Raw genomic sequence first — 8,684 nt, 5'->3', positions numbered from 1 at the left:
CCGTCCACTGCCACCACGGCCACCGGGCCTCCCTTGCTTCCCCGACTAGCCTAGAGGCTCCGCCTCGACCCCCTCTTCCTCTCCACCGAGCCACGAGGTCCCGGACGCGCTGCAACGCCGCCACCATCGCCGTTCCCATCACCGGCCACCGAAGCTCACCGCCGTCGATTCGCGACGTCTGGCGCGTCTCTGAGCCCACTGAGCCACCCTGCTGCCTCCCTGTGAGCTTGCCGTCATTTCCCCTCACCTCTCTCTCTCGCGCGCGCCCTGTAGCCGCCGCCCCACGAGCACCCGAAGCCGCCGTCCGCCATGGCCAGTGAGCTTCATGCTCCCGAGCTCCTCCACCTGCGCTCGTTGCCTCCGAGTGCTCCTGACGACCCCAGTAACCCGTAGAGGCCCTCAGCTGATCTCGCCGTGCCGTGTAACACCGAACCCGAGCACGCCCGAGCTCCGGCCACCGCTGCCGAGCTCGAGGCCATCGTCTCCGGCCGCCCTAGCTGCTGCTGCTTGCTGAAACGGGCGCGGGTGAGCTCCAGCTCTCCGTAGCCACTCTCCTCCGTCCATTTGGACGCCGGAGGAGCGAGCCCGAGCCCTCCGCCGCGCCTGTTGCCACCGGCGACGAACCGCCGACGGGTTAGGCCCTGTTGACCAGGGGTTTGACCTCCCCTGGGTCGCTGACTAGTGGGGCCAGGCCCTGCTAATTTTAGTTACATATTAACTAAACCTAATTAGCCACTAACACTGACCAGTGGGCCCTGACCCCCCCCCCCTAATCCTTTAATTAAGCAGATAACCCCCTGTTAACTAACTGTGACACTGACGTGTGGACCCCACACGTCAGGTTTGACCCGGACCAGCCCCTGTTGACCTGCTAATGTCACAATGACGTCAGGCTGACGCAATAAATCATTTTCTGGATTTATTTTAATTCAGGAAATTCCAGAAAATGATTTAAACTTCAATAAATCATAGAAAATTAACCGTAACTCCAAATGAAATAATTTATATATGAAAAATTATCAGAAAAATCCAATCTATCCATCTGTACTGGTTTCATGCATGTTAGAACAACTTATAGATGCTGTTTAGCACAAATCATATTAATGGCATTTAAATATCCACATATGGAGTTTGAGTTTGAATCTTGGATTCAAACCAACTTCATTTAATCAGGTTTTAGTTGCATTAGCACAAACCACAGCATATTGCCATGTCACATTCATGCATCATATTGTGCATTGCATTGATTGCGTTTTTCCTCAGTTGCCAGTGATTGTCCCCTCTCGATAGACGTGTACCGGCGATGTGATCGATGACACCGATGAAGAACTATATTATCTTAAGAAGTGCCAGGCAAGCAAAACCCCCTTGTTCATTCCGATAAAATCCCACTCTCTCGCTCCTGCTCTCTTTTACTGCATTAGGACAACAACGATTCATCTGTTACTTGCTGCGGTAGCTGAACCCCTTTATCCTTTGCATGACCTGTCATTGCCACAGTAAATAGTTGAAACCCACTAGCATGAGTAGGAGTTGTTTGAGCCCTGATGTGCCTACTCATTCATGCTTGTTGTCATGCCTGCTACTGCTTAGAGTTGAGTCAGGTTTGATTCATCGGGGATGAATCAGAGGTGTGTGAACATGTCCTACCGTTGAGAGCTAAGTGTGTGAACACGATTTGGTAAAGGTAGCGGTGAGAGGCCATGTAGGAGTACATGGTGGGTTGTCTCATTGCAGCCGTCCTCAGGAACTGAGTTCTGTGTTTGTGATCCATGACCAGTTACTACCACACATTGTGTTCCGGTAACTCGACCCCTCTCGACTTATTAATCAACATGATCTCTGTCCAGGAGTTGCAACTAGTTTCTGGTGTTTGTAGGTAGTGTTAGTAGTCTACCTAGTGGCACCCGGTACAGGTGGGCTTGGGACAGACTAGGCACAGTGGCACGGTGTACCAAGTGGCACCCGGTTGGTGGGCTTGGGAACCCTGCTCACATCGTTTGGGGCCGTAAGCGACACCCCGGCCGGATCTCCTTGCGGATGGAACCCGAATAGGCGATAAACCTGGACTAGAGACTTGTTCGGTTAGTCAGGTCGTGGCCGACTCCCTCGCCCGGCTTCCGCTTGAAGGTTGCCGAGGTACATGACGTGTACATGGCGGTAAGTGGCGAGAGCGTGTGTGAAGAAGTACACCCCTGCAGGGTTATCATTATCTATTCGAATAGCCGGATTCCTCGGATATGGAAACTTGGACCCCTTGCATAGTTCATAGACAAGTGAAATGGGATACCCTAAAATATGCAAGATAAGCGTGAGTGCTATGGATGGCGTTATCGTAGGGAGACGGGAGCGGATCCATAGTGGTGTATTGATATGGTGAATATGTGGACTCGTGTGCGCCACCTCAAAAGAGTTACTTGCAGTCGTAGTTCAGGTTAGCCACCGAGTCAAAGCTGGCTTGCTGCAGTTAAACTCCACCATCCCCTTGTTGATAATGATGCATTTGTAGATAGTTCTGATGTAAGTCTTGCTGGGTACATTTGTACTCACGTTGCTTAATTTATGTTTTGCAGAGAGACTTCAGTCTCACTAGTAGTTCCGCGTGGACTTCGACGTTTAGCTTGTTACCTCAGCTACGATCTTGTGCCCTCGGCAGGATCTGGTAGATAGTCAGGCTTCTCAGCCTTTTTCATTATAGATGTCTGTACCCAGACATATTAAGCTTCCGCATGTGCTTTGACTTGTATGCTCTGATTGTTGGGTCATGAGACCCATGTTTGTAATATCTCGCTCCTCGGAGCCTATTGAATAAATACTTGAGTTGTAGAGTCATGTTGTGATGCCATGTTGTATTTACACATATCGAGCATATTGTGTGTATGTTATTGAAATGCTTGGTATGTGTGGGATCTGGCTATCTAGTTGTTTATCCTTAGTAGCCTCTCTTACCGGGAAATGTCTCCTAGTGTTTCCACCGAGCCATGGTAGCTTGCTACTGCTCCGGAACACTTAGGCTGGCCGGCATGTGTCCTTCTTCGTTCCTGTGTCTGTCCCTTCGGGGAAATGTCACGCGATGAATACCAGAGTCCTGTTAGCCCGCTACAGCCCGATTCATCGGAGTCCTGCTAGCCCAGTGCTACAGCCTGGATTCACTCGCTGATGATCGACACATTCGATGCTGGGTCATGGATGCCTGTCCCTGTAAGTTAGTGCCACTTTGGGTTCACGACTAGCCATGTCAGCCCGGGTTCTTTGTCATATGGATGCTAGCGACACTATCATATACGTGAGCCAAAAGGTGCAAACGGTCCCGGGCCAGGTAAGGTGGCACCCGTGGGAATACCGTGCGTGAGGCCGCAAAGTGATATGATGTGTTACATGCTAGATCGACGTGACTTAGGATCGGGGTCCTGACAGCGTTGGTATCAGAGCTTGACTGCCTGTAGGATTACCAAGCCAAACTGGTCGAAGTTGAGTCTAGAAATTCTTTAGTTATATAAGGGAATTGATTGTGGGATGGAACGTAAGGCTCTTTTTACTCCTTATATCTCATGCCTTCTGATCTGAGTCATCTTATCTTTCCTGCGGGGTTAAGGAACTAGGCTTTCTCTTCTTTCTATCAGGATCACGTGTTACTAATCCGTAGACCTATAGAACTGTTGGACTTAAGCCTCAGTCCAGTTCCTACTACTTCGGTATGTCTCTGATGATCACGAAACCTTGATATTGTGCTTCTGAGTGGTTATGCCACCATTTTTGTGAATGTCTCAAATCTTTTCTGAGCATTTACAGCCGTTATGCTGTCCGAGTCATCCCAGGTTTCCAAATAGTCTGATGCATTTGCAAATCCCTTCTTCCTGTTTCCGATGCGCCTTTGGTCAGATTAATCTCACAAGTCAGTGAGTTGAGGTACTTTATTGCCTTGACATATATGTTGGAGCTGGTATTATGACCCTAGGTGTCTTAGGGGATCATCTAGTAATCTAGCTATGATTTGTGTCCCAGTGTGATGACTCTAGCTTTATCCCCGAAAGCATCCCGTGATGCCACTTAGTAGTAGGTATTCTACTCCTTGGGTTTTGAACCCGAGATTCACCCTACTTACTTCATGTTGATAGTAATTGCTAGCTCCCTTAGGTTATTAGTAACCTTTGTAGTAGTTCTCGAGGTCCGTGGTATATCCTTCTTCCTAATACCATGAACCACTTACGGCAAAAGTTTGTTGGATCAAAAGATCACAACAGGAGTGCTCTCGATGGGTTCTCCATTCATAATTGTGACTCTGCCAGTTCTACCTTTCCGCATGGATTGTCCGGAAGAAATATGTTGAACTCGTTCGACATGCTAATCTATGCATTCACAACTCAGAAAATCATATGTTCTTTTGAGTTGTCCCTCTTTAGTTGTTTTCTGACCTTTGTCTATCAACTGATAGTCAAGAGTATGCGTGCATTCGTCATCGATGCCTATTATTCTTGTGGTCCGTCAAGCCATTCCATTCAGGATGACTAGGAGAAACAAACTCCAGTACCTCATCCATATTCAGGATTGGGTCAAAGCAGTTGTACTCCGCAGATCAAATACTAATCTAGTTTTTGTTCTGTTCCACCCTGGAGTGTTACCATCTTTATATTAAGATTATCATGGGAATGGCACACCATCCTATGAATTCTTGATTTAGTGATACTCTCACCATCATTATTCATTCCTCGGTTTCGTGTTGTCGCAACCGGAATGCCAACAAGTGAATCGTGATGTGTGAAGTCAATACTCCTAGCAACTCCGTTGCTTGGTAGTAAATGGGCAATAATTTCATTCTTAGCGTGTTGGTTTTTGAATCATCACCCTAAGGTTGATCGTGCTACCTAGTCCATTTTCCTGGTGCACCCCTCGGTCATTGAGTTAGGATTTTCTTTCAATCCCTCGCTCATTTGATCATATCGTCTTGCCCTGAAAGGCAAGATTGTTCTTGAGCTTAGTAACATACCGGTGGTTCGTGACTTTCCAAATATCTTCTTGGAAGTGTTACCGGGTTATTTCCTGACTGTTATGTTGAGCTCGTGATCAAGTTGGTTTCTTGTGAACCACCCTTTCTCCAAGAATCTGTGTTGGATATCCCTGAGCTAGTTGGTTAAGCTAGACAACAACTTGGAGAATTGGAAGATAAAAGCTTGCCTGACTTAGTTCGTTCCAAAGGGATATTCTTGTGTAGTGTGTGTTTAAGAAAGATGACATCTTTATTGGTTGATCCTCGTGATCAATTGTTGGATCTATTATCTTACCCAAACCTTTGATTTGAGTATGGGCTATCGTCAAATCAAATCAGAACCAACGATATTCGTAATGTTGTCCTACTCGCGGTTTCCTCGAGCATACACCATTATATTCTTTGGTCTGACCAATGCTATCACCGTGTTCACTTAACTATGGAATTCCTTCTAAAAGGAAACCCGGATGAATTGTTGTTGAGCCCATTGACAACATCCTTATCTCCTCCATGATTTTGTTGAACATTAAGCTAGTGTTGGAAACTTTTGAAAGCATTTCTTCATGCTAGTTCATGAAGCATATGTTCGGATGTAAGAAGTGACTTCCTCCAGTTCATGTGCATTTGATGCAAGTTGCCGCCGTGGACTCGAGAAAGTCAATGTTGTTTCCTTTGGAATCATCGCAAGTCAGTCATGCATGTGCGAAGTATTCTGTGGTTTGATAGACTGATCATCTTCATTCCATATGTGTATCCTAGCACACCAAGCCACTGACTGATTTGTTCAAGGAGAAGGAGTATCTTCATAAGAGCTAATCCGGACTTATGAAAGAACTTCGATATCCTCGCTGATGGTTCCCAACTAGAACTCGGTAGTGTTTTATTGTAAGACTACCATGTGATCATGTTTGTCTGAGGCAGCGTGTTCACACATGTGTAGCAGAACCAGCTCATGTTTTGGAGCTTGCTATCGTAGTTCATTTCCCGAGAATCCCGCAACGTCATTTCGTCGATTTGTGTTGCAAACTTTCATTTTTCTTCCTAGACTCGATGAGTCTGGAATATCCTGACACCAACCAGATCCGAGTCTCAGGCAGATATGATGGTTGGAACATTTCCCCAAGAACTATAATATTGGTTCCTCGATAATCGGTAAAGTGGATGCCGTGGCCAACACACCCAGCCGGAAGACCTATTATTGTAGTATCTTGTTTGAGGAAGTTGGCCACCTCCCCATACGGATTTCGTAGGGTTTACCTCCGTAACTGTTCCTTATGGATTCTGTTGCTCCCGAAGTCCGACCTTTACTTGATGTTCTAGTTATCAAACCATATCTATGAATGGGTTACACTGGCACGTCAAGGAGAACATTAGAAGCGGAGTGCTAAATGTCTCTCGGTCGATCATCCAGATTTTACTTCCTTGGCCTTGCTAAGGTGAAATCTGAGAAGGTGTTATCTTCCTTTGCATCTGCATCATCCATCATCATTCATCGTGGTAGCAAGTTGTGTTGCCAGGATCCTTGACACGGATATTGGTAAAATCTTGATGATTATGGAAATGCTCAAGTTCTTGAGAGCACGCACAAGCGCTACGTGTTATCATCAGCACTAACTGGGATTCCTCTCAGTTTCCTCGGCAATGCTATGACCTTCTCAAACAGTGAATTCACTCTCTATTGTTGGGTTCTTCCCCAGTTACCAGAATCATTCCCAGTATTTGCATTTTGTTCCCAGCTTGCACCGCCAATGTGCCATTCTACCATGGGTCTCATTGATTTCCGGTGATAAGCAAAAATCATCCATTGCGTTGTCTTCAACAAGGTAATCCACATCATCCAAGTTCGAGTATGCCATTCTACCGAACCCCTCTAAATGATCGATTATGATTTGCCTTAAGCTGGTATAAAGAGTTTCAATGATCCTTGAATCAAAGGTAATTCTTTTTGCCACTTAAGGGGATATTTCTACGAGTCACCATCCCTAAGGTGCATCGTTATGGTATCATGGCAATTCAACTCCTCGCTACATTGACAACCGATCACCACATTCTTAAAGTCTGGAATTGTTGTCTACCTAGTGAACCTTCGTCATCCGTTTCTTTCCACCCCTCTTGATGGGCATCTCGTGTCTCAACCCAAGAGATGGTGCTATGTCTCATTCCGTGAGTTAATCCTGAGTTGTTCGATCTTCGAGAAGATCGACCCTTCTAGAGTCTCCTTCTCACCATGTCATGTTGGCAGGATTTCTCAGAGCAAGACTTCAAGACAATGATGGTGATCGAATCAATGTTCTTATGAAGGGCAACCTGGATCGTGAAGATTGTGTTAGGTTGCGTTCCCCATCGTCTTACCCTACACTTGAATCTCGGGTCGAGATTCTTGTTTAGTGGCGGTGAGTTGTCACATCCCTAGTTCTGGCCTGACCTATGCTTGCTTCCATCTGTGCATCATGTTTAAATTCTGAAACTTGAACTGAGGGAAATTGGAAGCCTCAAAACCCTAAATAAAAGAAGGGCAAAAACCCTAAAAATCTCATTCATTGTTCCAAAATGCTCTTCTTAGATGTTTAATATTTTTGGCAAGGGTTTTGATCCAAACCAAAAATAATGAACATTTTAAAAGGATTTATTTTTGGGACTTTGAATTTAAATCATTAGCTATTTGAATTTGAATTATATTCATATAATTAGAATATAATTTCAAATACCCCTGAAATATTTTATGAGCTTTTGGAAAAAGTCCATCTAGCAAAATAAAAATATTCAGAGGAGTTTTTGGCATTGTTTGAATTATTTTAAATTCAAAACAGTGGCAAAACGAAATTAAATAAAACAGAACAGAAGCCTACCTGGGCCACTTACCCGCAGCCCACCTAGCGCCCCCACCTGGCCCAGCAATGCGGCTGAGGCCCAGCCCAGCTCCCCACCGTCTTCAACCTCTGCCAGTAGGCAGAGGCGTGTCGACGCACCCGCGCCCAAGCACCACCTCCTGCTTCCACCTCCTGCTGCCCCCTCATCGCCCTGGACTTCCTCCGCGACGCCACGCACTCCCCCTCGACCGCCCCTCACTCTCTCCCGACCCCCTTCTCCCTTCTCTGCTCTCCCCCTCTCGCGCCCGAGCGCGCCCGTCACCGCCGTCCACTGCCACCACGGCCACCGGGCCTCCCTTGCTTCCCCGACTAGCCCAGAGGCTCCGCCTCGACCCCCTCTTCCTCTCCACCGAGCCATGAGGTCCCGGACGCGCTGCAACGCCGCCACCATCGCCGTTCCCGTCGCCAGCCACCGAAGCTCACCGCCGTCGATACGCGACGTCTGGCGCGTCTCCGAGCCCACTGAGCCACCCTGCTGCCTCCCTGTGAGCTTGCCGTCGTTTCCCCTCACCTCTCTCTCTCGCGCGCGCCCTGTAGCCACCGCCCCACGAGCACCCGAAGCCGCCGTCTGCCATGGCCGGTGAGCTCCGTGCTCCCGAGCTCCTCCACCTGTGCTCGTTGCCTCCAAGTGCTCCTGACGACCCCAGTAACCCATAGAGGCCCTCAGCTGATCTCGCCGTGCCGTGTAACGCCGAACCCGAGCACGCCCGAGCTCTGGCCGCCGCTGCCGAGCTCGAGGCCATCGTCTCCGGCCACCCTAGCTGCTGCTGCTTGCTGAAACGGGCGCGGGTGAGCTCCAGCTCTCCGTAGCCGCTCTCCTCCGTCCA

This window comes from Triticum dicoccoides, chromosome 1B (genome assembly GCF_002162155.2).
Source record: "Triticum dicoccoides isolate Atlit2015 ecotype Zavitan chromosome 1B, WEW_v2.0, whole genome shotgun sequence".
NCBI lineage: Eukaryota > Viridiplantae > Streptophyta > Magnoliopsida > Poales > Poaceae > Triticum > Triticum dicoccoides.
The sequence above is the reverse complement of the archived record's forward strand: the minus strand, read 5'-3'. Positions refer to the sequence as shown.